A 9,503-nucleotide genomic window follows, 5' to 3' on the forward strand; every position below is an offset into this window, starting at 1 on the left:
ATTCCACAAATTCACCACCCGTTGGCTAAAGAAATTTCTCCGCATCTCTGTTTTGAAAGGGCACCCCACTATCCTGAGGCTGTGTCCTCTGGTCCTGGACTCTCCCACCATGGGAAACATCCATTCCACATCAACTCTGCTAAGGCCTTTCAACATTCAAAAGTTTCAATGAGATCCCCTCTCATCCCTTCTGAATTCCAGTGAGTACAGACCCAGAGCTATCAAACGTTCCTCGTATGATAACCCATTCATTCATGGAATCATCCTTGTGAGCCTCCTCTGGACCCTCTCCAATGCCAGCACATCTTTTCTAAGATGAAGGGCCCAAAACTGTTCACAATACTCAAGGTGAGGCTTCACCAGTGTTATAAAGCCTCAGCATCACATCCTTGCTCTTGTATTCTGGACCTCTTGAAATTAATGCTAACATGGCGTTTGCCTTCCTCACCACCAACTCAACCTGCAAGTTAACCTTCAGGGTGTACTGCACAACGACTCCCAAGTCCCTCTGTATCTGGGATTCCTGGATTTTCTCCCCGTTTAGAAAATAGTCCACACATTTATTTCTACCACCAAAGTGCATGACCGTGCATTTTCTAAAATTGTATTTCATTTGCCACTTTCTTGCCCATTCTCCTATGTTTCCTCAAAACTACCTGCCCCTCTACCAGTCTTCATATCATCTGCAAATTTGGCTCCAAAGCAATCTATTCCATCATCTAAATCATTTATATACAGCATAAAAAGAAGTGGCCCCAACACCAAACTCTGAGGAACACCACTAGTCACTAGCAGCCAACCAGAAAAGAATCCTTTTATTCCCTCTTGCTGCCTCCTACCAATCAGGCAATGCTCTAATCATGTTAGTAACTTCCCTGTAATACCATGGGCACTTAACTTAGTAAGCAGCCTCTTGTGTGCTACCTTGTCAAAGGCCTTCTGAAAGTCCAAATATACAACATCCGCTGCATCCCCTTTATCCATCCTACCTTTATTTAAGGGTGGGGGAGATTGGACTGTTTGTCTTGAGGGACTGAACAACAAGTCTTGCTGTCTTACTTTACCTGATGTGTAGATTACCTATTTACTTAATCAGTGATCGGTACTATTTCTCCCCAGTTCACTTATCATTCAGGTAACAATTATCTTTAATGTACAGTTACCAAACTTTATGCCAATTAAAATGTTTTCTAATTTGCTTTCAAAAAACTTATTGGGGCTTGAGGGACTTCGGTGATGCTGAACCAGTTTTCTGAATTGTTGGTAGTTACTCTATATACCAGTACACTTCCAATTGTTAAATGATGTTACACAGTGCTATAATAAACTTTACAGTGAAGCAGGTGAGTTTAAAAGCACAAGGAAACAAAACCCAGTGAGTTCAAAGGGAGCATCAGAAAACGCGCCCCTGATAAGTTGAAAGTGAACGTGTGAAGCAGAGCCAGATGCTGGACTATCAGGATTTCCACATAGCTAGTAGATAGTCAGAATTTACTACATTCAGCAAGTATTCTCTACAGTTGAGGTGAGGAAGGCAAGACTTCCAGTTTCTCTGGTGTCTCTACATAATAAAAACATCTTTAAGCAACTATTAAGTAGCTGGAGGATTGCAACTTTAAATTGGTTCATTGTTGACTTTAGGCAATTATTAGGTACATACAGTAGAAAAACAAAGAATCAGTTTCTTTTTTTGATATGCCAGTATAAATATCTGCAGGACTGTGAATGTGGGAATTGTTATCTATGATATTGGTGTACTACACCAAAGAGCAAAAACATGCATAGTTCTACTTACGTTGAATGTCACAATATCAGGTGACATTCTGTTATGTTTATGATGTAACTGCCACTTCTGCTTTTTCAAGTAAATTCCCGTTGCAATATATATGTATATATTTTATGTATTTCTGATTGAGATGCATTTCTTAATGTAGGAATTATCCAGTCTGTAATTGATTTTGTTCTCTAGGAATTGGTTCAATAGCAAATGAGACATTGGATACAGTAAAAGGAAGTACAGAAGATGAAAATCTCAACCTAACAGATGAACCACCAAAAATCTCACTAATTACAGAGTGCATTGTAAACAGGCAAGAACTGCTGACAGTTGAACAACCGGCGATCTCACCTCCCTTACTCTTAAAACCTTATCTGCCAACACTGTGCCATAAAATCAACTTTGATGTTCTGAAATCTCGGGTAGCATATTTGAGTGGTAGGTACTTAATAATATCTGTCAATGCATACAGCACCAGCAATCATAGAATTAACTGCACAGACTTTTACCCAAAGCTGCAGCTGGATACAGTGGTATATTTTGCATTTGAGTATTATGGTGACTTAGAACCAAAAAAAATCAATTTGCTGCACGAACTCAGCAAGTTGAGCAACATCTTTGGAGAAAGGGAAATGAATTGAATTGATATTTCAAGTTAAAACTTTGTGTTAGCATATATGAAGAGGGAAGGTAGTCAGTAATGAAGATGAGAGGGGAAGTAGTAGGACCAAGGAGGGGTAAAGGCTCTAGATAATTTCATTGTAATGACAAATGCTGATTTGTTCTAAGTTTTGTGTGAAGTTGCAACTTGATTTGCCATTAATACCGTAACTATTTTTATTATGGGTTTTACCACTGGAACACTTAAGACTTTGTTATATAGATTAATTTTTGAAATTTATCAAAGCAGAGGCAATGTAGCCTTGTGCACTGACTGCCTATTGCCCTTGTTACACTCTCTTTTGCTCCCTTATTCTTCATGTTGAAATGGCGATTTCTTTAGTTCGCCCAGTGGTAGGCAATAGCAAACCACCGTTGCTAGATACTAGGTTTCCTAGAATCTATTTGTTAAGAAAACCATTGTCAAACTCACAAAATGCATCACACAACAACAGCGTCAAGAGGATCTTCAAGACAATTCTGAAGATGCTTCACTGGGTAGGGTTGATTCTGGTCAGCAGGGGATCCCTGACTGTCATCAAGTTACTGCTCATAAACTTCAAGTAACACAAAAGAAAATTATTGCCAATTGGAATGTAAGAACCCTATATCAAGCAGGAAGATTGGACAATGTGATAAATGAAATGGAAATACTGAAGATTAACGTCATGGGAATTAGGGAAGTTCGTTGGATAGGTGCTAGAACATGTCAGAATAGAAATAAAACACTAATTTATTATTGTGGAACATCCCATACTAATGGAGTAGATATTCTTATGGATGAAAACATGGCAAAAAGTGTTTTAGGACATTGGGCAATATCAGAAAGAGTGCACCTTGTTAGATTCAGAGGACAACCATTTGATTTAGCAATTATACAGGTATATGCACCAACAACAGATGGAACAAATGAGGATATAGATAAATTCTATGATGAGCTTGAGCAAGCAAAGAATGGATGCAAATCTCGAGATATTGTTATTGTCATGGGAGTTCTAAATGCTAAAGTAGGACAAGGTGCTGATGGAAATACCACAGGAAAATTTGGACTGGGGAAAGAAAGAAAAGAGGTGAGAAATGGGTAGAATGGTGCAAGATGAATAATCAGGTCATTATGAATACCTACTTTAAAAACCATCCAAGACGCTCGTGGACCTGGAAAAGTCCAGGTGATAACATTAAAAATCAAATTGATTTTATTACTATAAGCCAAAGATTTAGAAACTCAGTGACTCAATGCAAAACATATCCAGGTGCAGGCTGTAATAGTGACATAACCCAGTACTATGTCATGTAAAAGTGAAACTTAAAAAACTAAAGAAGCGAAAACCTGAACAATCCCTTGACTACTTGCAATTAATTAAAGAAGAAAACTTAAGACAAAAATTTATAATTGAAGTAAGTAATAGATTTCACAGTCTAGAAATAGAATCTGTTGAAGATGATAGCAATCATGTAGAAATGAAATTTAACTCTCTAAAGGATGCCTTGGTAGAATCAGCAAAGTCAGTGATTCCTAAAAAAGAAAAAAGCACAAAGAATGTGCAGATGAAATCAAAAATCTAATGGAAGAAAGGAGACAGAAGAAAGCAAATCCTATAGAATATGTCCTTAGATAAAAAAAGTTAAAAGCTTATGTCAAAAAGCCAAAGAAGAATGGTCAAACCAGGAATGTGAGCAAATAGAAGGAATCCCTATTACTGATCCAAAAAGGTTACATCAACAAGTCAAGAATATCATTGGCAAAAAGCTCCTCTGTTCTTCAGGTGGATGTTTGAAAGTAAAGGACAGTACCATTATCATGGAAAAAGATGAGATTATGAACAGATAGACTGAGTATATTCAGGTATAGTTTGAAGAGATTGAGGCAAAAAAAAACAGAAATTAAGGAAAACATTAAAGGTCCAAGTATTTTAAAATCTGAAGTTCGTAATGCAATAAATAAGATGAAAAAAGGAAAGGCAGCAAGTCCTGATGAATTTGTAATAGAACAAATAATCGCCCATGAAGATTATGGAATTGAAAAACTTATGGATTTAATCAATGACATTTATGAGACTGGAATAATACCAGAAGAGATGAAAATATCAGTATTTATCACTCTTCCTAAGAAACCTGGAGCAATAGAATGTGAATTAAATAGGACCATAGTTTAATGAGTCATATCACCAAGATACTTCTAAGAATTTTGATGACAAGAGCTAAAAGTAAGATACAAGCTGAAATAGGTAAAGAACAATGTGGTTTTGTGAAAGACAAAGGTACAAGAAACGCAATATTGATGTAAGGATACTATCAGAACGAGTTATTCAAGTGCAAAAAGATTTGTTTGTTTTATCAACTACACAAAAGTATTTGATAAAGTGAAGCACAATAAGTTATTTGAAATATTACAGAAAACTCTAGGTCTAGATTCGAAAGACCTCTGCCTAATCAGAAATCTGTACTGGGAACAAACTGATGCTGTAAGAATAGATGGAGAAGTGAGTCAGTATACGAAAATCAAGAGAGGCGTTAGGCAAGGGTGTGTTTTCTCCCCTAATTTATTTAATATGTACAGTGAAACAATATTACAAAAAATAAGAGACATCTTCGGAATCAAAGTTGGTGGTGAAAACATCAATAATTTCATATACTGTATGTAGATGACACTGTTAATTGCAAGTACAGAGGAAGAACTACAAAACTTAATTGATATAATTGTTGAAGAAAGTGCGAAAATGGGTCTGTCTATCAATTGCAAAAAGATGGAATGTATGGTGATATCCAAAAAAGAAGGAGAGTCCTGTCTGCAGGCTGAGAATAAACGGGAAAGACATAAGACAAGTACAGAACTTTTGCTACTTAGGAAGCTGGGTGACATCAGATGGCAGGTGCGACATGAACGTCAAAAGAGGGATGGCAAAAGGCACCTTTTCGAGAATGAAAAGTATATTGACCAATACTAAACTAGGCATGACAACCTGCCTCAGAGTACTGAAATGTTATGTTTATCCAGTTATGTTATATGGCTCAGAATGTTGGATGATATCTAGTAACATGAGGAAACGAATTGAAGCAGCAGATATGTGGTTTTTGAGGAGGATGCAAAGAATGTCATGGACGAAACGAATATCTAATGAGGATGTCATGAACAGAGCAAGCACAAAAGGGGAAATAATGTATGAGATCATGAAATGGCGATGTAACTTCATTGGACATGTGATTAGGAAGCTGGGTGACATCAGATGGCAGGTGTGACATGGACATCAAAAGAAGAATAGGGATGGCAAAAGACACGTTTATGAGAATAAAGAGTATACTGACCAATACTAAACTAGGCATGACAACCCGCCTCAGAGTACTGAAATGTTACGTTTATCCAGTTATGTTATATGGCTCAGAATGTTGAACAATATCTAGTAACATGAGGAAACGATTTGAAGCAGCAGAGATGTGGTTTTTGAGGAGGATGCAAAGAATATTATGGACGAAATGAATATGTAACGAGGATGTCATGAACAGAGCAAACACAAAAAGAGAAATAATGTATGAGATCATGAAAAGGCAATGTAACTTCATTGGACGTGATTAGGAAAGAGGAGTTAGAATGCATGGTAATTATGGGAAAGAGTGAAGGGAAGAAAGCGAGAGGAAGACAGACAAATGATGATGGAGACAGCAGCCAGAGAACTGGAAATGAATACCAATGAATTGATCCACTTGACAGGAGTGTGTGGGCCATGGCATCTGATGATGATGATGATGATGAATATATCTGCCTCTACTACCCTTGGCAGTGGGCTCTGTACAACTACAACTCTCTGTTTAAAAATCTTCTAAGATCATTAATCTTAAAAGTTTTTTTTACATAGATGTATGTATGAAAGAAAAATAGGAGGCCATATGGGAGGGAATGGTTAGATTGACCTTGGAGTAGGTTAGAACATAAGAATGTAGGAAATAGGAGCAGGAGTAGGCCATCTGGCCCGTTGAGCCTGCCCCGCCATTCGATAAGATCATGGCTGATCTGTCCGTAAACTCAGTTCCATCTTCCTGCATTTTCTCCATAACCCTTAATTGCCCTGCTATGTAAAAATCTATCCAACTATATCTTAAATATATTCAGTGAAGAAGCCTCAACTGCTTCTCTGGCAGAGAATTTCACAGATTCACCACTCTCTGGGAAAAACAGTTTCTCCTCATCTCCGCCCTAAATCTTCTAGCCTGAATCTTGAGGCAATGTCCCCTAGTTCTAGTCTCACCTACCAATGGAAACAACTTTCCTACTTCTATCTTATCTATCCCTTTCAAAATGTTGTATTTTTCTATAAGATCCCCTCTCATTCTTCTGAATTCCAGAGAGTACAGTCCCAGGCAACTCAATCTGTCCTCATAGGTTAACCCCTTCATCCCTGGAATCAACCTGGTGAACCTCTTCTGCACTGCTTCCAAAGCCAGTATATCCTTCCTCAAGTATGGAGACCAGAACTGCACACAGTACTCCAGGTGCGGCCTCACCAGTACCCTGTATAGTCGCAGCATGATAGTGGAGTGGATAGTATAACACTTCCCAATGCCAGTTGTAAGATTGAGGTTGAATTCTCACCACTATTTGAATGTTTTCTCTGGTTTGCTCCCACTTTCCAAAGAAATACAGATTAGAATTAGTAATTTGCAGGCATGCTACGTTGGTCCTTGCGGGCTGCCCCCAGCACAGTCCCAGACTGTGTTGGTTGTTGAATGATGCATTTCACTGTGTGGCTCTGTGTGCATGTGATAAATAAAGCTAATCTTTAAGCTTGTGCTCAGAACAATTTAAGAGGAAACAGGGTGGAGAAATGGAGTGGGAATGAAATGGAGAATTAAAGTGACAGGTGACTGGGAGCCTGTGATCTTATGGACTGAATAACAGTGTTCTGCCAATTTGTAATATAGAGTATTGGACATCACAGCACTGTACAGGTCATTCAGCCCAAGATATTTCAATGATCTTTTAACCTATTCTAAGATCAATCTAACCTATCCCTCCCATATAGCCTATCTAAGGGTTTCTTAAATGCCCCTAATTTATCTGCCTCTACCACCATGCCTGGCAATGAGTTCCACACACTCATCACTGTCTGTGTTTCAACAAAACAAAACATACTTGCCTTAAAATTATGCTCTCTCAGTCAAATGTGTCGAGAAATTGGCCATTTCTCTCCTTAGAGAAAGTTTCTGGTTATCCAGCACCTCTTAACGTTTTGTGCGCCTGTATCAAATCACGTCTCATCCTCCTCCTCTTCAAAGAAATGGATGGCACAATGCCCATAGCATAGTGTAGTGGTTAGCACAATGCTTTACAGTATTGGCTCAATTTCTGAGTTTGTATGTTTTCCCCGTGAATGCGTGGGTTTCCTCTGGGTTCTCCAGTTTCCTGCTACAATCCAATCGATTCGGCTAGGATTAATTGGGGGATTGCTGCCATGGCTCGAAGGGCTAGAAGGGCCTATTCCGTACTGTATCTCAATAAATAAATAAAAACTCCACCTCACTCAATCTATTTTCAGAAGACATGCTCTCTAATCAAAGGCAGCAAGTGTGCTCTAACCAGGGATTTACAGAGCTGAACCATTACCTTAAGGCTCTTGAACTCAATCTCTCGACTAATGAAGACTAACACACTGTACACCTTCTGAACAACCCTTTAAACTTTTGCATCCCTGATGTAGAGGGGACTTGTAAACTTCTCCACAATAACAAGCAGCTAATTCGCTGCAACATGTTGCAAGACCACAAGCAGATGGCATTCGCCATATGTGTTGACTGGTGGAATCTGAGCAGGGTACAGCGTGGGCAGACCCAGGCCAACAGTATGTGGTAACCATCTCAATGCCTGCACCATTGGCAAAGTGAATAATCTCTTATTCCCTCCCTTCCATCCTGATGCTTTTTGTATTAATGCGGCGGTACGTCCTGCCAAGTCTGCACTGGAGTGAATCCAATATGTATTCTACTGCTGAGCGCATGTGTTAACGTAGATTGCTTCTGTCATAATTTCACTGTCTGTCGCTGTTCCATTTGTGAAATTTGCTGTAGTGTTGCTTTTCATTGAGCTTTGGAAGGCCTCTCAACCATCCTTTATTGCTGAACCTTTTGCCAATTTGCCCATTTTCTGCCTTCGATCGCACTCTACGTCCTAACAATGACATAGAGTGCTTCATCTATGTCACAGGAGCTCCCTCGCTGCTGGGCAGAATCCAAGTGCTATCTGCTGGGTAATCTACCTTTTGGATGAGCTTTTACGTCACTGATTTTATTTCCTTCATTTTGTTCTGTGAGGTCTTTCAGACTGATTCAGATTTATTTGTCAGAATCAGGTTTGATATCACCAGCATATGTTGTGAAATTTGTTGTCTTTGAGGCAGCAGTACAATACATTGTGGAAAAAAACGTAAATTACAGTAATGTATATATTATTTAAAATTTTTCTCACCCCTTTAGTGCGGGCACATGGCCAAGTGGTTAAGGCATTGGACTAGCTACCTGAAGGTCATGAGTTCGAGCCCCAGCCGAGGGAACGTGTTGTGTCCTTGAGCAAGGCAGTTAATCACACATTGCTCTGCGACAACACTGGTGCCAAGCTGTGTGGGTCCTAATGCCCTTCCCTTGGACAACATTGGTGTCGTGGAGAGGGGAGACTTGCAGCATGGGCAACTGCCGGTCTTCCATACAACCATGCCCAGGCCTGCGCCCTGGAGAGTGAAGACTTTCCAGGTGCAGATCCATGGTCTCGCAAGACTAACAGATGCCTTTACTTTCTCACCCCTTATGGACTGTGTGTATGTACATTTTTCCCTCTAGAGGCCTTGGGTCCTCTAACAGAGACCTGGGTGCTTGAGGGTGTGGCGTAGTATCCTGGCTGTTCCTAGTAGTGTGCTGTGCTGCACCAAGATCTCAGGTGATGTTCCCTGGATTTGTTGGAGCCACTCTCCTAGTCCATTGCCACAGCCCCAAGTGCTCCTATCACCACTTGCATTACTCTGGCTTTAACCTTCCACATCCTGTCTATCTGCTCTTCCAAGCCGTGGTATTTCTCCAGCTT

This window comes from Mobula hypostoma, chromosome 6 (genome assembly GCF_963921235.1).
Source record: "Mobula hypostoma chromosome 6, sMobHyp1.1, whole genome shotgun sequence".
Classification (NCBI taxonomy): domain Eukaryota; kingdom Metazoa; phylum Chordata; class Chondrichthyes; order Myliobatiformes; family Myliobatidae; genus Mobula; species Mobula hypostoma.